The sequence below is a fragment of the Mustela erminea genome, chromosome 20 (assembly GCF_009829155.1).
Source record: "Mustela erminea isolate mMusErm1 chromosome 20, mMusErm1.Pri, whole genome shotgun sequence".
Classification (NCBI taxonomy): domain Eukaryota; kingdom Metazoa; phylum Chordata; class Mammalia; order Carnivora; family Mustelidae; genus Mustela; species Mustela erminea.
This window is the reverse complement of record NC_045633.1, coordinates 30,280,695-30,305,412: the sequence shown is the minus strand read 5'-3', so window position 1 is coordinate 30,305,412 and position 24,718 is coordinate 30,280,695. Positions and strand designations below refer to the sequence as shown.

The 24,718-nt window shown below is 51.4% G+C and overlaps 1 long non-coding RNA gene across 1 annotated transcript; it reads left to right on the top strand.

Annotated features, from left to right (window-relative positions):
- Positions 1-230: 230 nt before the first annotated feature.
- Positions 231-6,123, top strand: LOC116581389. The gene is made up of 3 exons (XR_004282044.1): positions 231-388; positions 4,531-4,715; positions 5,391-6,123. It is a non-coding gene; the product is annotated as an uncharacterized LOC116581389 (long non-coding RNA).
- The last annotated feature ends 18,595 nt before the right edge of the window (positions 6,124-24,718 follow it).

The window sequence follows — 24,718 nt, the reverse complement described above, 5'->3', positions numbered from 1 at the left end:
AGTTCAAATCCTTGCCCTACCTCTTCTCTGTTGTGTGACCCTGAGCCAGTCTCCCAACCACTATGAACCTTGATTTTTTCATCCATAAAGTGGGGACAGTAGCAGTTACCTTGAAAGATGGTCTTGAGAGATTAGAAATCCCACGTAAAGCATCAGCGCCTAGAACACTCCAGAGAGCATGGCTACTGTTGCCATGGCGATGAAGATGCTTCGGGGACAGAGATGGCTCTCAGACCCGGTCCCCGCCATGCTCCCCTCCCCCACCTCCTGCCTGGCCCTGCCTAGCTGGATCCCAAGAAATGAGAGGAATGGGACCTGCCTCCTCCAGATTATTTTCGGAAGATCTTTCCGGATACCATATTCACCTTTCCCGGGTCTCATCAGCAAGGTGAGTTCTGGGGGCCACCCCAGGCTCAGAAATATTGGGATGGTATATCTCAGTCATCAAGGAGCCTTTGTATGAAGACGGAAGCAGGCCCCACCAGGAGGCCCCCCCAAAGCTGGCTCTTGGGGGGCAATGTGGGGGCACTTCTAATTCGATGAGCTCTCCAGATCGCTCAGAACCACTGGCCAGGTGACAGCACAGGGGTCTGCTACACTACACTGGCTGAGATGTTCCACACCTTTAGGATATACTCATCCCTCAAGCAGAACAGCAGACTGTCGCTGTCCTGGGACAGCTCCTAAGGACTATCCCACCCTCATTGTGCAAAGAAAACTGAGGACCAGGGACAGGGAAGGACAGGCTTGAGCCACAGTTCATGGTCTCAGCTCCATGGACACAGAGCTGACTGTTCCTACCTCACGGTCCTCAGTCCAGACCCAGTGCCCCCTGCTCTGCCCCCTCTGTCCCTACATGTGCACCGACGGGTCTGTATACTGCTCACACCCTCCGCCAGCCTCGGACACAGCCGGACACAAAGAACAGAGGCAGCAATGTGACCTTCTTGTGTGGCACTGGCCTTGATGCCTCCCTAGAGCACTTAGTTCGAAAGACAGTCTCCGCGACCAGTGCCCCCGGGCTCTCTCTGCCTGGTGGTTACTGAGACAGATTTTTCTTGCAGACCCTAGGGTGAGCTGCCTCAGTGCGAGGACACTGCGACTATAGGTTCTGGGTTTGCTCAGACACAAAGAGGGTTCTCATTCTGGAGAGCAAAGCCCTTTAACCACTAGTGAGTTGATTTATTCTTTTTGTGTGTGTGTGCAAAATACAGACAAAATTTGCTGTTATGACCATTTTGGGGGGTACAGGTCAGTGGCACTCAGCACGCTTACACTGCTGTGCTACTACCACCACCGTCCCCATCTCTAGAAGCTTTTCATCTTCCCCAAAATGAAAGTCTGCACCCATGACCCACGGACTCCCGCTGCCTGTCTCCCCCAGCCCCGAGTAGTAGCCACCATTCTCCTTCCTGCCTGCATCCGACAACTCCGGGGACCCAGACGACTGTAATCATGCCAGCTTTGTCTTTCTGAGACTGGCTCATTCCCCCAGCCTCAGGTCCTCGAGGTTGATCCCCCGTAGAGCACGTGTTGGCATTTCCTTCCTTTTCAAGGCAGAATAACCTTCCATTATGTAGACAGACCACAGTTCGTTTATCCGTTGGTCTGTTGGACATCTGGGTTGCTTCCCCTTTTTTGGCTCCTGTGACTAACAGTGCTAGGAGCAAATATTTCTTCAAGTTCTCACTTTTAGTCCTTTTGGGTATGTCTCTAGAGGTGAAGTGGTGGGGCACACGTTGATTCCCTGCTTACCTCTCAAAAGGAGCACCATTCTGTTCTCCATGGCGGCGGAACCACTGCGGAGGACATTACAGCGGGCAGCAAGGGGCAGATTCAGAGGTAGGGGGCCCGCGCATCATATGGAGGTGCTGGGGAGCTAATGGCACCCCAAATTCATCCCTACTCTCCACCTTCTCCCAAGCAGCTTCAGCACGCAGCCATCTCTAGATCCCCTGGGCTCTCTCCACTCCACGGGTGGCCTCTCATGGTTGGCCGGACCTCCTGAGAGATGAAGATGGTCCAAGAGCTCCCTGAGTGCTGAGGGCCAGCCAGGTGCTGGCCTGGGGGCCTCTCCCATCAGCCTGGGACCCCTCCCTGCCATGGCTGTACCGCCTTCTGGCAGGTGTCTCCGGGAGTCCAGGAGCCTCAGGCTTTCCAAACACAGGAGTCCTTTCTTCACTTGTGTACCCTCCAGCCAACCACCCACTCACAGATGGGCGCCATCCTCCTGAGCTCAAGCAAATGGTGCCCCTTCTACCTCCCGAGAATCCTCTATCTCAGGCACCCCCGAGGACCTCCTGAAGCCCGGCTTTTCTCTCCCAGGAATCACGACTTGAGTCTGGCCCAGTCGCAGGGACTCTATTCTCTGCTCACCCAGACACACCTGGTTAAGTGTTGCTTTGTCTCGATTAACTGCCTGGTTCTGCGAACTCATTCTGCTATTCACACAAGTCCTTCCCACTCTCTGGCCTCAGTTTCCCTATTCGTAAGGTGAAGAGGGAAACTCCAGTTCTCTGTGATGTATCCTAGATCTTTCTCTTTGACTAAATGACCTGACTTTTAATGATTATTATGTTTAGGATGATTTCATTTTTTTCAAGGTGAACTTTCACAATGGCATGACTCACCCAGCTTTCTACGGGCTGGCACAGTGTGACCTGCTCCGATGACTCAGGGTCACTCAGCATGGTAACATTTCTGATGGGGTGCCGGTCTTTTCTGGGTGAAGGAGCTCCAAAGGCTGGTAGAGCTACGAGACAGAGGATAGTGGCAGGAAGGAAAAAGAAAAGAACCAATGTCAGGAAATTACTGTGTGCCAAATTGTGCACCCCCTCTATCAGCGGTCCTTTGCTTCGTAACAATTTACCCCAAAAGTAGTAGTTTGAGACGACACATGTCTATTATCTCATATTTTTCTGTGGGTCAGGGATCTGAGCACAGCCTAGCTGGGATGTTCAGCTCACTGCCTCTCACTGTGAGCGAGGTGTGGGCCAGGGCTGTGGTCCCATCCAAAGGTTCAACTGGGGTGGGTCCACTTTCACATCCAGTCATTAGGCTGTTGGCAGGATTCCGTTCTTTGAGGGTCTCAGTTCCTTCGTGGCTGTTGACCAGAAGCTGCCCTCTCTTCTGTGCCATGTGATCCCTCCAAAGGACGGTTTACAAGATGGCAGCTTAATTCCCTTGGAGCAAGGGATGGACAAGCAAGGTGGAAGTCACGGTCTTTTTGTATCCCAATCTTGGGAGTGAAAGCTCATAACTTTTGCCATATTCTCTCTCTTTCTTTCTTTCTTTCTTTTCTTTTTTTTTTTTTTTTTTAAAAGAAGTGAGTCACCAGGTCCAGCCCATATGCAAGCAGAGGGGATGTCACAAGGGTGAAGCCTCATAGGCTACACACCAATCTCTCCATCACGTAGGATTTATTTTATTTTATTTTATTTTTTAAGATTGTGTTTACTTATTTGACAGACAAAGATCAAAGTAGGCAGAGGCAGGTAGAGAGAGAGGTGGAAGCAGCCTCCCCACTGAGCAGAGAGTCCGATGCGGGCCTCTATCCCAGGACCCTGGGATCATGACCTGAGCTGAAGGCAGAGGTTTTAACCCACTGAGCCACCCAAACACCCTCCTGTAGAATTTATTATCTCGAGATAAAGCTCCAGGCTATATGCCGATGCATCCCAGTCCTGCAGGATGTGAACCCATGCTTGCTGGTTTTCAGGCCCATGCTCTTTTCTTTATTTCTACTGATTTACACTCAGCCATCAATGGGGGACTTCGACCTTCACAGGGCTCCTGTCCCCTCTGACCTCTGACCATCCCACACTTGCTACATCAGAATCTTCACGGCACATGTAACATTGAATGTACACTGGCCCGAGGTGGGAGCCAGTGCAGTAGTCTGGACCCCTTAAACTTTCATGCCACATAGTGCGTGTTGTGCAGGGGACAGCCTGGCTGGGCCCCTCCAACTTCGCCATGAGCATGCTCTTGATCCACACATGGGCAGGACAGAGTCACATGTGCTGGGGGTCAACGGAAGAGCCCTGTGGCCAATGACATTTGGGAGCTGGAGGAGAGCCTGCTGATTTCTGTCTACTTTCTCTGAATACTCTAGAAACCTCATGTAAGTGGAGTAGTACAGTATTTGCCTGAGATCCAGGTTTGCACAAGGCTCTAAACTGACTACTGGCTTATTTCACTTAGCATAATGTCCTCAAAGTTCATCCATATTGTGGCATGTGACAGGATTACCTTCCTTTTTAAGGCCGAATAATATTCCATTGTGGGGATGGACCACATTTTGTTTACCCACTCCTCTGCTGGTGGACATGTGGGCTGCTTCCACCTTTTGGCTCTCGTGAATAATGTTGCTAGGAACATGGGTATGCAAACATCTCTCTGAGACCCTGCTTTCAAGTGTTTTGGGTAAATACCCAGAAGTGGAATTACTGGATCATATGGCAGTTCTATTTTTAATTTTTTGAGGAACTCATCCACTTCTTCCATGCGTTGCCATTTATGAATTTGCAGGGGAACCAGGTGCATGCGGGAAGAGTCTAGCATTTCCTTCAAAAGGCGTTGGCAGCATGGCTCGGGGCCGTGGAGGTGGGCGAGGCCCATCTGCCTTCTCACTTTCTTCAGGCTTTGCTGGTGAAAGCGGACACTTTGATCTCATCAAATTTCCAAGGGAAAGAAGAAAAGGAGCTCTTTGATGGGTAGGCAACATGACACAAAGCCTCCTCTGGAGATAGCTCATGATTTGGGGAAGGAGAGGAATGGGGGGGTTGCCTTTCCTCCATTCTTGTACAATCCATGTCCTGAAGCCTCACCCCAAATGCTGGCTTGTGGCTTTTGAGATCCACCAGGCAGGATGGGAAGAAGCAGCAACTCCATTATTCAAAGTGTGGCTTAGTGGGGGCAAGAACACAGTTCTGGGCAGAATGAACACAAGAGGTGATGGCTGGGGCATCGTCGCTGTTAATGCGAGTCAAATTGTCTGGACTCAAAATAACTGTTTTAATAGACACAGGCCTCTGGGGCAGCAGGGGGTGGGGTGGGGTGTGTGGCCCTGCAATCCAATTTTTTTTTTTAAAGACTTTATTTATTTATTTGACAGAGATCACAAGTAGGCAGAGAGGCAGGCAGAGAGAGAGAGGAGGAAGCAGGCTCCCCGCTGAGCAGAGAGCCCGATGCGGGACTCGATCCCACGACCCTGAGATCATGACCTGAGCCGAAGGCAGCGGCTTAACCCACTGAGCCACCCAGGCGCCCCTGCAATCCAATTTTTAAATGTTTTAAAAAAGGTCTTAGTTGTGTTTTGGGGGCAGAAAATTATAACCAATTTGCTGACGGTTTTGGAAAATATCTTCCAATTGATACACCACATTCAGTTTCAGGGAAAACAAGGACAATCATGTATGATGGGAAGGAAGGCCAGTGAAGGCCAAGAAGATCCCACTTTGGACATAACCAGCATAGAAAAGCCTATCTTGGGTTTGGGCAGATTTAAACATCTGTGGGGAAGATGGGAGACCACCAGAAAAATGGCCAGGAGCTGCTCTGAAATCTTGCTTTGCAATCAGTCTGGTGCACCAAGAAACCTCTCCGTTCTGATCCTTCTCAAGGTGCTGGGTCCTGAAGGGAGCCCAGGAGCCTGCTTCCTGCTTTGGGGGTCGTGCCCTTCCTGCGTAAACAGTCCTCTGGGAAGAAATCTCGCCAACAGGTTCAGGTCAGAAAAAGAAAGTCAGAGGGGCAAAACTGATTGCCTCCCTGCCCAGTGACTCGGTGGACGCCAACATGGGCGGATGCAGGGCAGTGACAGAGCTATCTCAATGTGGGCGGGAGGTTCTACTAACATTCCATGATCCACACCGGCCATTGGCTGGAGCTGCAGGGCAGTGGCCCTGAGATTCCTGCCTCAAGGTCCCATTAGCCCATCACTGGAAACTCTAGGGAGATCCAGGTTTGCATAAGGCTATAAACTGAGTTACTTTTTCTCTGGAACAATCAACCATGAAGCCCAGGATGTCTTCATGGTGGAGAGAAGGGCTGACTGGGAAAAGATGCCAGAATTCTGCAGTGTTTCCTATACTTTGTCTCTGCTTACCTTCTCAGCTGCCCTAAATAAAGGAATCATACTCACTACTGCTTCCCAACCACCTTCAACGTGTCTGGGGGGGTCTCTATGCAGCACTTCATTTGGACTGAATTACATAACCCCCAAATTCATTATGTCAAAGTCCTAACCCCAGGATCTCAGAATGTGACTGTATTTGAAGACAAGGTCTCTATCTGCCTTCTATCTATCTACCTATCCAACCATCCATCTATCTATTTATTTGTTCTTCTGTCTAGTAGGTTCCTTGCCCAGTGTGGAACCCAGCACAGGGTTGAACTCACAACCCTGAGATCAAGATCTGAGCTGAGATCAAAAGTCAGATGCCCAACCGACTGAGTCACCCAGGAGCCCCAAAGACAGAGTTTTTAAAGCGGTGATTAAGTTAAAATGGAGTCATTAAGGTGGGCTCTGATCCATTATCATCGGTGTCCCTGTAAGAAGAGATTAGACACACGCACAGAGACCACATGAGGACACAGGGAGAAGACGGCCGTGTATAAGCCACAGAGAGAGGCCTCTGAAGGAACTAGTTCTGCTGACACCTTGACTTTGGGCTTCCAGCCTCCACGCTGTCCGAGAATATGCTTTGGTTGTTCGAGCCTCTCAGTCTGTGCTACTTTGTCAGAAGAACGAATACATATTTTAACCACCAGAAGAGCTCGGGGAGTGGGGAGGAAGAGCTTTGGTGAGGTCAGACTCCTGCCCAAGATGGCCGGACAGTGCGACAGAAGCCAGTCGGTGCTGCCTCCAACTTTCATGCTCCAGCTGAGTCAGTTTGTTTCCTGGGATTGTTCCAGGCTGGACAGGTGGCAGGTGGACTGGCTCGCGTCTCCCTCCACTTGACCTGTGGGTGAAGTTGTGTCTCTTCCTGCTATGCCCCAAAGCACTGTCTGTGTCCTCAGTGACCATCTGGGCCAGATCACTGCCTTTGCTGCTTCCTGATTCGTGAACCACAGGCAGCAAGAAGGACAGCAGGACAGCCAGGCCAGGGTCGAGCCCAAATACTGCTTAGGTGTGGGAAGCACCAGTCAGAGGGTCCCTGGAGAATCCTGGGCACTTGATGGCAGCCAGTTGCATGGCTCAAAGGCTAGGGGATGGGGCCACAAAAGCCATGTCTCATCTCAGTGTGGGGGGGATCTGTACCCACTGGAGGTGGTGGTGTGGGTACAACCCAGATAGGGCCCATCTGAGGTCCATGCTGAGCCCTGCTGAGAAACACCAGACCTCTAGAGGCTTGCTGTGAAAATTCCAAGTGCTTTCAAGTCCTACCTTAAGAAGTCTCTACTCGTGGAATTTATAGTTCACATTCATTTCTGGACCCCTCAGGAGTCACCCTGACAGACTCCTGCAGCTTGTGCCAACATCCCAGGATAACTACCTCCCAGGAGCTCCAAACATTGTGTCTCCTTTCCAGAGACCCTAAAACCCCATCAGTAATCCGTGTCTCCATGCGTTCGAGAGAAGGCAGGGAACTCCTTTCTTTGCTTGGGTCATGTTATCTTATTATTTGTTTGCCTGGTTGCTTTGCCTCTGATTCCTGGAGACAGCATCGTCGTGTGCACACTGGATAGGTGATTTCTTTTCTGGGCCTGGATGCTGGGTGGTAAAGTTAAAGACTGTGACTTCCCCTTGGAGAAGAGAGAGAATATCCACTGTGTTGCCTCAAGAAGCCGTCATAACACATCAGGCACAATTTCCTCTGCGGAGTTTGGAATGGAACAGAACTGCTTACACATTTGTATTTCAGTCAAGTGCAGACTGTTCTTTCATCTGTAATATCATCTTCAAATAGAGAGGAGACTCTTGGACATCCTCCTCTTCTCTCTCTCTCTCTCTCTCTCTCTCTCTCACACACACACACACACACACACACACACTGCAGGTGTTGAGGTTTTAAAAAAAGTGATGTGCTGGGCATCAGATCTAGCCAAGTTTGAACCGGGGGTCCACCAGCTACTTGTTATATGCATAACCTGACTTGAACAAAACTGACTTGACAATTAGCCTAAGTGGAAGATTTGCTGGAGGGACAGGTGAACGCACCTGGTTGGAGACCAGGCTGGAAACGCACAGGAGGCAGGGACCATTGTGACAGCCTGGGAGAGGGCCGGTCGTGACTCAGGCCCGAGATAAGGCACTGTGCCACCACCTGAGCGTGACGAGACCCCAGAGCCAGACAGATGAGCCTGGTGGTCTTCCTCTGCCCCTGCTGAGCTGGGGAGCAGAGCTGGGGGGTCCAGCGCCTTGGCAGTCACGGTGGGAGGCAGGGACAGGCAGGGGAGGCGTGATGCAGGACTGACAAAGAAATGGCAAACGCCAACACAGTATGTGGCTGCCCAGAGCTCTAATGGAGGTTTCAGAATCTTGGCTCCATGGTGGATCTTGGGGGTCTGGAAAACTCTTGAAATGGCATGCAATGGAGCAAAAGGGGCACAAGAAAGAGCCTATGAAAGCGTGCAGCCTTGTGCCTCTTTGGGAAGAGCGTACCCATGGCCCTCATCAGGTTGTCAGAGCTGGTCTGTCGCTACCACTCTCCCCAAGGCTCAGAATCACTGCCTGAATCACCTCCACCGCCACCTGGGGCCTCGCCTGCAGTGCACCTGTGTGAGGGGTCTGCCTGCCCCCACGTGCCCCCATACTCCATTCCTCACACAGCAGCCAGAGGAGCCCTTGGAAAAGCCACAGAGCTCAGACCATGCCTCACTCCACCATGAGACACCCCCAACTCTTCCCTTTCTCTTAGCTAAAATCCGTACTTTCCTCCACGGACAGCAAGGCTCCTGAGGATCCGGCCCCTTCTCAATTTCTCTGCACCCTTTGTCCTACACTCTTTGCCCCCATCTTGGGGAAAACAACCCTGGCATCATGGGGCTTCCCAGGACTTGGGACTTTCAGTGCTAAAACTGGGACAGTCCCTGCAACCTGGGAGAGCTGGTCACCCTAGCTTCCTTCTCTCCTGCCCTTGGCAGCCTTGCTCCTTCCTCATTAATGACCAGCCACCCTACCCGCAACAACTTGGGCGCCCCTCATCTGTGCACCCACATGGCCTCATTCTTCCCGTCCTAACGCCCACCCTGCTGTACTGAAATTGCTTCTTTAATCATCTCTCTTCCTGCTGCCTTATTCACTGCAGCATCCCCGAACCAAGCAGATGATCTAAATTAGCTGAATAATGTGTGTGGTCGGGGCAGGAAGGAGCAGATGATTCCGCGCAGAGCAACCCTCATGTCCCCTCTCTGCCTGGGGACATGCTTTAGAGGGGGTAGCTCTCTAGTTCTGGGGTTGGTCAGGAACAGCTGATGGCCAGCAACAGAAGACAATTCTGAACACAGTAAGCCCCCCTCCTTATTAGGAGGCTTGAGGTAGCTCAGAGTTGAGGGGGAAGCAGGAAAGGGGTTCCCCACAGGAAAATCACCCAGCTGGCGTAGTATGGCAGGACTCACATTTGACAACCTTGGGATTCAAATTTCGGGGATGGGGCATCGGGTCAGCATCTTGGCCAGAGATGTCACTGACGCGCCCATGTTATTAGTCCATTGTGGACTTTTACACCATTAAAAACACCACAAACAGGGAGCGCCTGGCTGGCCCAGTCAGTAGAGCATGGGACTCTTGATCTCAGGGTTTTGAGTTTGAGCCCCACATTGGGGTATGTAGCTTATTTAGAGAAAAATGCCACAAACTGAGTAACTTATTATTAAATGTATTGTCTCACAGTTCTGGAGGCTGAAGTCCAAGATCAAGGTGTCAGCAGGGTGGTCTTCCCTCTGCAAGCCCTGGGGGAAGCCCGTTGCAGGCCTCTCTCCCAGCTTCTGGTAGTTTCCTGCCTTGTTGTAATATCACTCCAAGCTTCACGTGGTGGTCTCTCTGAGTGTGTGTGTGTGTGTATGTCTCTGTCTGAATTTCTCCCTTTTACAGGGACACCATCATACTGGATTAGGGGCCCAGCTACTCCAGTATGACCTCACTAAAATGAATGACATCTGTAGTGACCCTATTTCCAAATAAGGTCGCATGTTTAAGTATGGGGCGTTAAAGGACTCCAACATACCAATCTGGGGAGGGGGAGACAAGTCAACTTATAATACCCACCAAGGCAGATTACAGGGAGCAAGGGGGCCCTTCATAACAAAGTGACGGTACCATCCCCCGAAGAAGGGAGAATGAATGCTGAGCTTGTCCGAGAGATCCCGTAGCCGATCAGGTGGTCAGATGGCGGAGGGCCATGGTGTCAATCAACACCTTTCTCCCATATCTCAGGGTGTAAGAACACAGTCAAGTTCACCCGGGACACTCACTTAGCAGGCATTTACTGAGCACCTGGAGTTCTGTCCAGCTCTGTTCAGGCACTTGGGCTATAGCAGTAAAGAAGCCAGATGAAATCCCTGCCCTCATGGGGCTTCCACCCCCAAACCTCTGATGATCCCCCTCCAGAGGGAAGTGGGGTCTCACCTTTCCCACCGGGGTCTTTCCTGCTGGAGTTTCAGTGCTCAGAGACTAGATCCCTACAACACTTCTCCTGGTGGGACAATGGCCACCTGACGTGTCAGGCCCTACCCCCACCTCCTCCATCTGGTGTCCCCCCCCCACCCCGCCCCCCCACCCATTATCTTTCTTTGTCTCGGGAACTAAAACAGGAGGTGAGTTTATCAGACACAAATTGCTCAAGGACCTCATTCATTTTGTGCAGTAATTAAATAGAAGCTGTTTGGAAATATGATTATAGATGGGCCCATCAAAGCAAATTAAATCTTTGAAGAGTAATGGCCTAATTAGCTTCCAGATTCTGCCATTAAAAAAAAAAAAAAAAAATCCAAAGGCCCTATTGTCCCAAACCAGGAAATATTGGGGCCCAGCTGTGAAAGGCATCAAAGGTGGCCGTGGGTTCTGAGAGGCTGAGGGGACACGGGCACAGCCCGATTTATCAAGATTAACCTGGCTGGTCAGATTTCTGTTCCTTGTTATTTACTTGCTTCACAGGGTTGTGTCTTTGGTGGACATATATGCACCAAGTATGCACTCCGGAGCTTCTGGGCTCAAGCCCCTGGACGTCCCCTCCCTCCCCCCATCCCCCGCCCCCTCCCCACTCCCGCCTTGCTCTCCCAGCCCTGGACTCAGCCTCTTCCCTTTCCTTCTTAAAGCTGCCCCCCCACATCTGTACCGTTTCCTCTCAAGACCCAGTCCTGGGTCTTGACCCAAGACCTGACCCTCCTCACATTCACAGGCTTCCCACTGACCTCGGAGAGAAGGCAGATGAGGTTCTGGAAAGTTCTGGGGGTATATCGGCACGTCTCAGGTCCTGTCCCTGTCTGAGCTCAGACTCTGCATAACGGATGCCCCCATTGACCTTGGGCTCCCCTCGGCCCTGTTACCTAAAGTTGGGGCGTCCCCTGCCAGGGTGAGAAGGGCCGCTTTCCGCGGTCACCCTCCAGCTTCCCCTTTCTGAGGAGCAAGCACCCAGACTTTCCCACATGGAACGGCCACGTGGTCCAGGCCTGGCCAATCAGGACACTTGATCTCCCTGGCCAAAGTGATTGGTCAGCGGTGGTCATGTGACCCCTCCAAGCCAAGCCAATCAGAAAGAGCATTCCATGCCCGCTTTTCCGCAGACTGGCGGTGCCGGAAGTTGGCGTGTGGCAAGCCTCCCGGGGGATGGCCCGCTCCTGGGAAAGTCGAATCCCAGGCTGGAGCCCTGGGCCCGCCTGCGTCGGGAGGGAGGCCTCCCTGGACGTTGCAGTTACTACGTGAGCCCTTCGTTTTTCACATCTGCCGGTTTGAGTTGGAATGCTGGCCATTGAAAATGCTCTAGTTTGCAAGCTTCTGCCTGTCGGCACTCCCAACCCATCAGGCCCAGTTGCCAGCACATTGCCAGGCTCGTGGGCCTCCCAGGGGACCCCATCTTTGTCCTTTTTTCCCCCCAGAGAGTGACTGTTTGGAACTTCAGCCCTATAGGTTCCCTCACAAGCAGACGGGACTTCCTCTGCACCCCCAAGAATGGAGGCTATGACCCATGTTTAAATTTTATTAGGATAAACGCTTGTGGAAAAAAATGGGGAAAAGTTAGGAAAAGTTGGGGGGGGTGGTCCGCCCACGTGCAAGGTGGACCCGAGGGAAGGCAAGAGTGGGGGAGAGTATGTGGGGTGGAGCATCCTAGATGCTATGTAATCTCAGGGAGGCTCTGCAAGGGTGCTGGGGAGGCGTGGAGCCCCCACCTTCCACCCTGTCACCCTTAGTCACCAGCTGGGAGCAGTGGGTCTCGGGGCACAGCCATGGGAAGGGGGGCTCCCTGCAAGGAGAGGTCTGCAAGGAGACTCTCAGACTGGGGGTCTCAGCCCTCGATGCTCGGGATCCCCCAGGCTGCACCCTGAGGAGCAGGGCTGAGTGTCAGGGCTCTGACAGGGTCTCCTGACAGGGACCCTCTGTGCTCCAGGGGCCAGCTCCGACTCCACCATGAGCTGTATCTGATGGCACATGTCTGTTGCTAAAAAAGGACTTGGGAGCCCCGCTTATTGTCTGTGCAGTCCCCACGTCAGGCATGACTTACTGAGCTCAGTGTCTTTGGCTGTTAAAGAGTCTCTCCAGGGTGTTGTGTGGATCGAAGTCACTCACTGACTTGTTCACTCTTCATTCATGTGTTCTTTTGCTCATTCCCTCACTTGCTGGGCACTTCCTGTGGCCAATTGGAAATGTGGAAATTGGAGTGAATGAGTGGGTTTGGGGCACTGCCCATCATGGAGCCAAAGTCCAGTGCGAAGAGTGACAAAAACAAAGCAAAAAAAAAAAAAAAAAAAAAGAACAAAATGAATACCACTGTCATGGTCAAGAGGAACTAGCTGTGTGTGTGTGCATGGTGGGATGAGGAGAAGAGGCGGGAGGCATGCTGCCTGGGACAGGGTGGTCCTCTCTGAAGAGGTTAAGATTTATAGCCGACATTCGAAGGATCAGGAGCGAGTCCCAGAAGGTGAGGAAGGGGGGATGTGAACAAAAGAGAGGTGGATCCTCTCCTTTCTGGGCCTGGAGAGCTGCAGTTGGTGGGGTGTAGGCCATAGAACCAATAGCACTCCAGGAGGTGGTGAGAAAGAGCTAGGCGGGGCCTGCCTACAGGGGAGATCTGGTCCAGAGCCCTTTGAGATGCAACCTCGGTGCCCCATGTTAGCTAGCAGGAGGCAGAGGGAGAGGCGACAGGGCTGGCCTCCAGCAAGTAGAGTGAGTCTCCAGCCTGGAGGCCCCGTGGGGTTCCTTTGACCCACCTCCTCGTCAAGTCATCACAGATAAGGAGACACAACCACCCCTGATTTAATAAGAGCTTGGGGGAGGCAGAAATACTGCACTGAAGATGGTCATTGGTTGTGAGATACATGCAGATTTCAGGACTATTAAAATGTGGGAGGAAATGGAATCTCAGAATTGAGGAAACACAGAGATCGAAATCCCCTCAGTGGTGGGGTAAATTGTGGCCCTCCCCAAAGATATATCCACATTTTAACCCCCTATAACCTGGGTATATAACTTTGTTTGGAAAACGGATCTTTGCAAATGTTAATTAATTAAAGGATCTTGGGATGAGGTCATCCGGGATCAACAGAGCAAGCCCTAAAGGCGATGACAGGTGTCCTTATAAGAAACAGAAGAGAAGACATAGGTCCATGCCGGGAAAGAGGCAGAGATTGAAATGATGCTCCAACTCTTGCCCAGGCTGCCCTCAAGGGAGCAGTGAGCCATGCAGGGTACCCCAAAGGCCTTGGGCACACAGGCCTCCCTACTGGTTTCTGAACCTGACATGTACACCCAGCTCCCCCTCTTTGGCTGTGTCATCCATGCACCCAGAGCCCTAGAAAGCCTCTGGAAATCCTGGGAACACCAGCCAAGGAACACCAAAGATGGCCAGCAACTTCTAGAAGCCAGGAGAGAAGGCCATGGAATGGATTCTCCCTCAGAGCTGCCAGAAAGAACCAATCCTGCTGACACCTTGACTTTGGCCTTCTAGACTCTAGAACTATGAGAGGATAAATTTCTGTTTTTATAAGCCACCCAGCTTGTGGCAAATTGTTACAGCAGCTACAGGAAACTCATACCACCTCCAAGATGGTGAACAATTTCCCAGGATTTCCCGAGGCTTTCTAGGGCTCTGGGTGCATGGATGACACAGCCAAAGAGGGGAGCTGTGTGTACATGTCAGGTTCAGAAACCAGTAGGGAGGCCTGTGTGCCCAAGGCCTTTGGGGTACCCTGCATGGCTCACTGCTCCCTTGAGGGCAGCCTGGGCAAGAGTTGGGCTAGGAAATGACTGTCCCTGGAAATGTCTGGGATTCCCAGCAGAGGCAGGAAGGCATCTCCAAGACCCCACTTCCCCACTTTCTTCATTCTAAGGCAGGACCAACAAACACACATGATGAAGTGAATACTGGACACTGCTGGGGTCCCACCATATGCCAGTGTGTACGTGCATCATCTCCTGTAAGCCTCCCCATAACCCAATAAGAGGATCCACTGTCACTGTCCCCATTCTATAGCTGAGGAAGTTGGCCACAGAGACATCAAGCAACTTGCCCAAGATTACACAGCCAGCTAGAGGCAGAGCCAGGAATAGGACCTCTGCTCCCATCTCCACGGCACTATCAGGGGTGTTAGGCCTGGAGCTGCCACTCATGAATTTCGGGGCTGCTCCTGGAGACCTTCTTTCGCCTACCCTGAGCCTCAGTTTCTTCACCAGAACGGAGGGTGCTGGAATCCAGGTTCTTAAGCAAGATGCGTGCCAAAACAATCGGTGAACTTCTGCAAAACCCACCCAGGCCCCACCCTGTGAGCAGGGATCCTTAAGTGTGCATTTTGCACAAGTTTCCTCGGTGATGCTCCCAGGGTAAGTCTTGAGAACCCCCAACCAGGAGAATCCTCTGATCCTCCCAACACCCCAAATTCTTCCCCATGAAGCAGCTAGAGCATAGAAGGTTTGATTTATTCGTGTTCATTCCAGGTTAGCTGTGCAGAGCTGTGGGGAGGATGGGCTGGCAGGCCAGGTTGCAAATGAAAGCCAAACACATTCTAAATTATGAAATGCACAAAAAACCCCCGGAAACCAGGCTCTTTCATTCAGATCCGGAGGACTGGATGCCGTATCCTTGGTAACGTAGTTCGAGAAAAACAAGTCCTTCTCCTGCCAGTCTGGAGAGGCCCAGGCTTCCATCTTGGGGCAGGACGTGGGGTCTCACTTTGGCCTCCCGCTCCCACCCCTCCCTCTGGATCAACCTCGCGTGTGGCTGTTGAATTGCGGCGCTGGGAGGGAGGCCAAGCCAATGGCGCGATTCGAGAAACTTTCCGGACACAGTGTGAAAAATGCAAACCTAAGAGTCACGTAGATCTCATTTCCGCAACTGCTGCAAACCAATTCCCATTCCCCAGTTTCCTTAATCTTTTTGATAAATAGGGCCTATAATTACGTCTCCTTTCGAGATGTCCAACAACAAAAACTCTAAGCCTGGGAGGTATAATAGTTGCTTTGTCATCGCATTATTCAAAGGCGACAAGGAACACGTTCAGGATAAATTTTGCTTTACATTTAATTTACTCTGTATTGATTTTCATCAGTGTGATTTAAGCAATTACCTCTGAGCTAATTCTTAGTTAAAAAGAAGTTAAAAGTTATACGACGTAGACATTACGATCTTGGAGCTTCATGGCGGACAGAGCTGTAGAGACTGGGTACTCTCCCTGCCACATGTCTCCGTTTCTACAAGCAATGAACTGATAAAATGGTACAGGTTGTGGGGGGCGGGGGCAGGCACCATGGGAAGAGTGAGCCCACCGGCAGGGACTGAGTTGGCCGTGCAGTGGCCCCCTTTACAGATGGATGCCCTGAAACGCTAGAAGGTTATGTGTCCTGAAGTGGGGGCTGCGGAACTGGGGTCCTGTGCCTCCCCAACAGACAAGATATGTCACCAGTGGTGTCTCCAGGTCAGCAATGAAGAAACTGAACTGAACCCCTTGATGTGCTTTCCCTTTGCCCCCATCCTGCGTCTGCAGAACTCATGAGCTCCTGCTCACTGACAGACAGGTTTCCCTTAGCTCTGTTGCTTGCCAGGTACTTTGGGGGTGGCTGGGAAGGCTCCAGGACCTACGGAGAAGGCCAATTTGATGCACAAAGAAGGAGGAAGCGGGGAAGGATATGAGAACTGATCAGATACAAGGAAAAGAAGGCAGCCAAATGTGGGAAAGGCAAACCTAGGCGGTCCCCCTGAGGGACTCCTCACTCCGAGCTCTGGTCTATAACACCCTACCCCCTTAGTGTGTGGGTTGTTGGGGCGTATCCAGGAGGCATGGGCTGCGGAATAATGTTTAGTAGAGGTGTGGCCCCAGGAGCGAACGGGGAAAAAGCCTGGATGTAAAGTACCAGGAACTCTAGGTGTGATTTATCGAGCTCTGCTGGGAAAGGCAGGCATTTGGTCCCCACTTGGTCACATAAGGACAGAACCTGGCCTGGAACACTTCTTTCCCAGGACGTAGGGAGCCCACACAGGCCGCGCAGGCCTTATTGCCTCGCATGGGAGGACATTTAGCTATTTCAGACCCAGTGTGTGCTCCTTTGTGGCACTGAAGCAGCGGTCTGCATTTTAGACCCCACTGTAGGCAGGGACTCGGGACAGGTCAGGTTCCTTCCGCTGCAGCAGGAAGTGGGGTGCGTGCACCCACACGGCCCGAGTCGGCTGTGGGGCAGACCCACGAGGTGCGGGTACCCTGCCAGGGGCTGGCACTTGTGCCTTCTGTCCTCTCTGACCTTGCCTGCAAGTCAATCCTGAACCGCTTGAGCCCAGCATGTGTGTCCTCTGTTCTCCGATGTTCTCATCTCGATCATGTGCTGGTGTCTTCCCTGGGAGGCACTTACTGCCTTTAACCTTGGCCGCACGTGTGTTCTCCTCCGTCCTGCGGCATGGCCTGACCACCCAGGGATGGGTGAGACAAGCACCGGCTCCAATTCTCACATGCACCCTGGCTGGAGGAAGCCCTTCTGTTCATTGCACGAAGAAACTAAGGCTTGGGGATGGATGTGGCTTGAGGTATCTTGAGAATCTCTTGAGGTATCTTGAGAAGCCTTGAGAAACTAAGGCTTGGGGATGGATGTAGCTTGAGGTATCTTGAGAATCTCTTGAACCGGGTCAGCATGGGGTGGCACAAAAGGCAGAAGGCGCCTTCCAGGTGGGAGACAGGCATCAGCTCGGGCTCACGAGACCTGTAGGGAGAGAGCTCCTACCGACATCTATACAATGTCACTTCGTGGCCGCAGGGAGGCAGGGAGGCGGTTTGACTCCTGTGTCGTTGCTTGTAAGTGGCCTTTAAGGAGGAGCCCAGGAGCACTTGAAGGAGCTGACTGCGGGGCAGAAGGGCTCTTTGTTTCCCGGGGCCCGCCGTCACAAAGTCACAAATCACCACAAACCAGGCAGTTTAAAACAATAGAAATGCGTTATTTCACGGTTCTAGAGGTCAGAGTTGCAAAAGTCAGGATGTCGGCATGTCCCCCTCCCTGCAGTGTCCAGGGGAAGCGCCCTCCTGGCCTCTTCCGGCTTCTGGTGGTTGCCTGCCGTCCCGGGCCTATCTGGCTGTTCGCTGCTCCGCTCCTGTTGATCTCTGCCAGTGTGTTGCCGGGCTGCCTGCTGTGGGTATTTCGCATGTGTGTCTTGTCCTCTTCTGATAAGGACCCCAGTCACGGCTGGACTGAGGGTTCACACGAATCTAGTGTGACCTCAACTTAACTCAATGACATCCGTAAGGACTCTATTTCCAGATAAGATCACATGGCCTGAGGTTCTGGGTGGATGTGAATTTGGGGGGCCCGCTATCCAACAGTCTCCAAGGTAAGAAAGCGTACCTGGGGGCCAGGAAGGACCGGAGTGGTCTTAAGGGGATGGAGGGGAAGGGGGTCTCCTTTGAACCTCCGAGATGGGGAGTAGGGTTGGTCCTGCCCAAGAGCTGACTCTTCTGGCCGACCCCCGCCCTGGCTGCCAGGATGGAGAGGGAAAAAAGGGTGAAGAATGAAGGCGGATGGGCTGAGCACATGTGCAGAAGGGATGCTGGGGACACAGGGCATAGTTGACCGGGAAGGAATCCTGAAGCCAGCAATTATAATTGTCAGCAGTTTCTGAGTATTTCACATGGACCAGGCACAACTCTTTGCTGTTACAAGTTTAAGTCATGGAATTCTGCTCTCTGCTGTCCGACACAGGTTCTGCCATCACTCCCATTGTACAGAAGAGGACACCGAGGCTCAGAGAAATGAACCTGCTCAAGGTCATGTAGCTAGTAAGTGGGAGAGTGGGAACCCAGAACCATGGCTGTCTGCCTCCCAAGCCTATACTCATTCACACGGCCCAAGGCTGCCTCCACATGGAAGGTTGGATGGGGCCAAAGCAAGGGGGCGACCACCCTTCCAGCCCCACCGCGAGATGGGCAAGTTTGGGGTGTGTTGGGGAGGCAGTTAAAGAACACATCCGTCTGGGACATGTTGAGGAGGAGGGGCCTTGGGACACCACGGGCAAGGCTTGGTGAGTGGCCAGATCCTCGGGGGGAATGGGAAGTTGGGTTTGGACAATTCCCTGGGAGTTTACAGACCAAGAATCTGAATAAAGGAGAACATCCCCACTCCCCTGCGTGCCCAGCCCCACCACCCATACACGCACACTCTCTCCCTCAATAGTCAGGCCCTCGCTCCCACCTCTTTTCCTGCTTTCAGAAAGCTCCCTTGACAACCTGCCTCCCTCTGCTCGCGTGGACACAGCAGCGAACGAGGGCTATTTTAGGACCTGCTTCATCTTCACGTTGTTTTCTCCCCCCACTGGTTCTATTCGCATCGGGTTGTTTGGCACAAGGTTTTGAATTGTTGGTTTTTGCGCTAAATTCATTTCCCAGAAATGTCAAGCATCACCAAGGCCAAGAGTGGGACATGTGTTGTTCTCTGCCTTTTGTTCCGAGGCTTCTCTTTCCACGCACAGATGCGTTCTGTCATCTGGCGGCACATGGGACCTGGTACCTTGAACTAAGCTGAGAGCTGCCGCCCCACCTCCTCCCAAGTCCCCCCAGAACTCCCCAAGGGCAGCCTCCTGGTTCAGCCTCCCTTTGACATAATTGCTTAATATTTAATGAGTGGGAAGAGGAGGGGTAGTCTAGGTTCTCAGACCCTGAGGGTATTGTGGAGCGAGGGAACACAGCTCTGGGCAGACGCAGACAGACACCAGCCTGAGTTCCCTATAAAAGCAGCCACGAGGGGCACCTGGCTCGCTCAGGGGGTCAAGCCTCTGCCTTTGGGTCAGGTCATGATCTCAGGGTCCTGGGATCGAGCCCCCGCATAGGGCTCTCTGCTCAGCAGGGAGCCTGCCTCCACCCTCCCCCAACCCCGCCTGCCTCTCTGCCTACTTGTGATCTCTCTCTCTGTCAAATGAATAAACAAAATCTTTTTAAAAAATAAAATAAAAGCAGCCACAAGTCTATGTGGTTTGGGTGCTAAAAAGGGACCCTCCTCCCCTAGCCCTCCTCCTAGGCTGTTCTGGGCAGACTTCTGAGCAGCACGGGCAAGGTCAACTTTCCTCTCTGAGCCTCAGGACCCTGAGCTTCCTGTCTTTGTCCTTGATTCATGTATCTACTCATTCATTTTCTTGCTCACTCCACAAAGCATTTATTGAATGCCTACTGTGGACTAGGTTTGTAATTAAGGAAGCTTGAGGGGATTATTAATAAAAACTTGGGTTCACTTTTTTTTTTTTTTTTTTTACAAGTTCTCCTCTACATGGTTACACCATCAGTTTGATCAGGATGGTTCATTTATTTATGTTTTTATTCATTTGGGGACATCCCCCCACCCCAACCCTATAGAGTTAATTTTTGATGCTGAAGTGAAAACTGTATAAAAAAGGTATAGTGAGAGGGGTGCCTGGGTGGCTCAGTGGGTTAAGCCTCTGCCTTCAGCTCAGGTCATGGTCTCAGGATCCTGGGATCAAGCCCTGCATCGGGCTCTCTGCTCAGCAGGGAGCCTGCTTCCCCCTCTCTCTGCCTGCCTCTCTGCCTACTTGTGATTTCTCTCTCTGTCAAATAAATAGATAAAGTCTTTTTTAAAAATTTAAAAAAGAAGGTGTAGTAAGAGAAGTACTCCAACCACCTCACCCCCTGGGGGTAGCCAATCTCATTAATTTTGAGGTTACTGTGCAATGTTTCTGTTTGCAAAAATTAGCCAATATGTATGTATATGTATTTTTTCCCCTTTCTTTCTAATACAGAAAACAACCCTGTAGTAAGTACTTTTTCATACTTTGCTTTTTCCACTTAACAATGTATCCTGGAAACCGCTCCATATCAGGATATAGAGATCTTTGTTTTTTTTTTTAAGCGAGTGCATAGCATCCATTAAGTGAATGCACCACAGGCTTTTCAGCCACTCTCTGATGTATGAGTATTTATTACAGATAATGCTGCAGTAACTTGCCAGTGTATCTATGTAGTATCATTGGAAGTGTATGTTCAGGGTTGATTCCAGGAAGTAGGATTGCTGGGTTGGGGAAAAACACATGATATTTTGTCAGCTATGACCAATTTTCCCTCCATGGGCGGGTTGTACTCTTTTGTACTCCCACCCGGAATGTATGAAAGTCCCTGACTGGGGTGAGGGGAGATCCCAATGGGCAGATCTACATAGAGCCTCATTCTGCGACATCCTGATGGCATCCTTCTGCCAACAGGAAAATCCATCAAAGGGAGGGACAGAAAGCAGACAGATGAACATGAATTTGTCTGCAAGATGTTTTCTGCTTGTAAGGAGGCAGGGTGAGGGGCTCCGGAAAAGGTGGGAGTCAAACAGGCCTCTGGTTCTTGCACAAGAGATCCTTTTCCTTAGTGAGATACCCTGGGAAAACATCCTTCCGCAGACAACCCTGTCTGCGTCCCCTTGGGGGGGTGGGAAGGAGGGAGAAACCACAGGTCTCCCTTATGAAAATAGCCATGAGAGTCCTCTGATAACTCCCGTTAAACCCCAGAATGAGTGGGGCAGTGGTGGTGGTGGGGGTCAAAATAGTTCACATCACCATAAATTTAAAGAAGGATAGTCAGTGTTCTAGATCTGTGTTTGGGTGGTGTTTACCCTGGATGTATTTGTCAAAACTCACTGACCTACCTATACACTTACATTCTGTGCTTTTCACCACATGCAGATTACGCCTCAATAAACTGAGTATTTAAAAAATGGTGGTCAGAGTCGACCTCATTAAGACAGTGAGGTTTCTGGGGTACCTGGGTGGCTCAGTGGGTTAAAGCCTCTGCCTTCAGCTCGGGTCATGATCTCAGGGTCCTGGGATCAAGCCCCGCATCTGGCTCTCTGCTCCGCAGGGAGCCTACTTCCTCCTCTCTCTCTCTGCCTCTCTCTGTCAAATAAATTAAAAAAAAAAAAAAGACAGTGAGGTTTCTAAAAAGGGACAGGAGATGGGGAAAGATGTGAAGTGGATGTCTGGGGGAGAGTCGAAGCAGGTAGAGGAAGCAGCTAGAATATAGGCTTTGAGCAAGAATCTCCCACAGGCATCTAGAAAGCCACGTGGAGCTTCGAGGACTGATCTTACCCGCTTTGGTTGGTGGGTGGGTCAGCTTGGACCAGGAAGGACAAAAAGATGGGGCAGGGAACTTACGAACATCATGGAGGACAGGTGGATTCACCCAGCCCATTAGGCCTCATTGAGGTCTATTAGTTAGTTTTTACTACAATAACGCTGTGTAACAAACTGTCTAAAAAAAAAAAAATCCCCGTGACTTACAGCAAAAAGTGTTTATTTCCCTGTGCAGGGGTTTGCAGTTCCTCTGGATCATGTCTGGGCTTGGCTGGGCTCAGCCAAGCCTGGTTCCACACCCTGGGCTGGGTTCCCCATGCCTTCACTGCTCTGGAAACATAGGCACGTCTCAAGCCATTGCTCATATCACATCTGTTGAAAAATATCTCATGGCCAAGGCCAACGTGGATAGGCAGGAACATGTGTGACAGCAGGAAGTTCTTCTACAGATCACAGAGCAGAGAGATAGCTGCGTCATCCCATCACAGGGAGGGAAGAATTGGGAATGGTGATCCAATCTACTCCACGATCTCTGATCAAGACAGGGACCTGTGACCTCTGAAGGCAGAGTAGAGCCAGAGGACCTTGGGGTCTAGCCACCTATGCTCTCAGATGTCACTTAAATGAATGCCCAGAAGGAACGTCAGACACTTTGATTTAATACCAATTGCCACTGGTATTAATGAGGGCTCGCACAGGTGGGGGTGGGGCTCTGCCACTTCAGAAACGTGGGCCCTACCTTTCCCTGCCTTCTGGGGCATGATCTGGGATCCTCCGAGAGCCTTCCCCACATTTTTGGGGTTTGGAATATTTTCCGGACACAACAGGAAGAATCTTCCAGTATGTGATACTCTGATCTAACACAGTGGGCTGGCTTTGAGGTTTTAGCCTGTATCTTTAGCCAAAGAAGCTTTCATTTCTAAGCTTTATTGGACTTTGTTGTGCTTTTTTTTTTTTTTTAAGTAATGACCCATCTACAACTTCTGAACAAACTATAATAAAAGTGACAAATACTGGTGCACCGTACACAGACTGTCACTTTGAATTTACTGCCCCTCCAACTTCTTCTGGCGAGTCTCACTAAATTTATGCTTTGGGCCTTAATCCATCACTCTATCTTTTAATGCAACATCTAATCTCACCACTTCTTTTCTTCCTTTAATACAGTTTCTCTTGAGGTGTATTTGCAGGACTGATTTTTATCATGTGTATTGTGGTTAAAACAATGCGTTGGTTATAAATCAGAGCCATTATTGGGATGCTTGAGAAGTCGCATTAAACACGATAAATTTAGTGCCTTTGATTCATTCTGGGAAATCTGACGGTTGGAACAGTAACTGAAGTCCCTTTAAACTCCGGGGATGAGAGAATCATCCCTTCAAGGTGAAAACTGAATGCTTTCTCCAACCTCAAAACTTTCATTCCTTGAGACCAGGATTCGGGAGCTGATACCAAGCAGTGGGTTCGTACAATCCCCCAGGAGCCAGATAAATCTTGGTTTGAATCCCAGCTCGGTCACTCATATGCTGCGTGACCTTTGGTTCGTTACACAACTTCTCTGGGCCTCTTCCCCACTTTTAAGATGGAAATGGATTGCTGCCTCCAAGGTTGTGAGAGTTCATGAACAGGCCTGTGGGGGTAGACCGAGCACATTAATAAGTGCTTAACACATGTGCGTTTACTGAGATGGTTCCTCAGTAATCAAGGCTTCTGGCCTTAGGACTTGGTTCCTTCCGGAGGAAATAAAGTCTCGTCGTACCTCAGTTGAGTGGAACTCTGCTGAGTCCGCACCTGCAGCCCTCACTCCTCCCACAGGATGGAGGAGGGTCCATGTTCAGCTTTTTGCCCCAACTAAGAGCCTAATGCTGAGGACTTCAGGGCTCCCTGGTCCCTGCCAGGGTCCCTGCCTCTAGTGCCTTCCCAGGACTTCCTGGGGTCTCCAAGGACATTCCTGCCATTCCCAGAGTGCTTTAAATTATTTCCAGAAGGAAACCTAGCCGTCCCCAGTGTGCTTTAAGAGTGAGGTTCTATGACACCTGTCCTCCTGTCTCCACTTCGGACACCCTGCCAGCCTCCCCGTCTTACACGGAAGATGGGCTCCCACTGTGGGTGTGAGGGTGCCTCTGTGCAAGGGAGGCAGGTGCAACCAGCCTGGGGTCCTGATAGCCAGCTCCTAACAGCTTAGCAGGGGACCCAACAAGATGAGGGCAGGGCCCCACAGCCACCCCCACACTCACGGCACCCCACAGCAGGCACATTTCAGGCCCAGAGCATAATATAGCCACAGTAAAACCTGGACAGAGGGTGTCCACCCCACACCTGTATATCTCTCTATCCTTCCCACCCCCTCACTCATTCACCTGTCATCCTTAAATTTCCCACTCTGTGCCAGCTTATGGATCAGACCTGGGATGCTGCTATTCTGGGTACTGTTCTTGCTGTGTGAGCACACGGAAGCATGCTGGAACTCAGGGCCTTTGCACTGGCTGTTCCCTCTCTTGGATGCTCCTTTTCCCAGACTCCAAAACAGCAAGGAGTGTCCAGTCTAGGGGAGGGCCAATCTGAGACAGGCATTTCCAGCCCAGTGGGGACAGGGCTGGGGTCAGGGAAGGACGAGGGGCTGGGAGCCCAGAGGAGGAGAGGGCTCTTTCTGGGGAGCAGGGGCAGGTTTGAACAGTCAGAGTTGGGACCTGGGTGGAGAAGCGCCTTCCCCCCTCTTCCCACTCCTGTTCTCCTAGACCCTCCTCCATCTGTTTGCTCACACCAAGTCCTTCAGCAGATAGGCCCACAGCTTCTCATTACCTTTCTGAAGCCCCTGGTCCTCGGGGTCCTGCTCAGGTCCCATCTTCCCTGAGAAGATGTCTTTAGCCCAGTCCAGCACCTTCCCTCCCTCTTCTCAAACTGTGAAGTCCTTAAGTGGCCTTGTGAATGGCCAGTTGGGTGATGGCCTCTCTCACAAACTCTCCCCTATAAACCATGTTCCCTGAGTCCCTGCTGAAGCCCTGTCCCAGGTGGAGAGAACGCTGAGG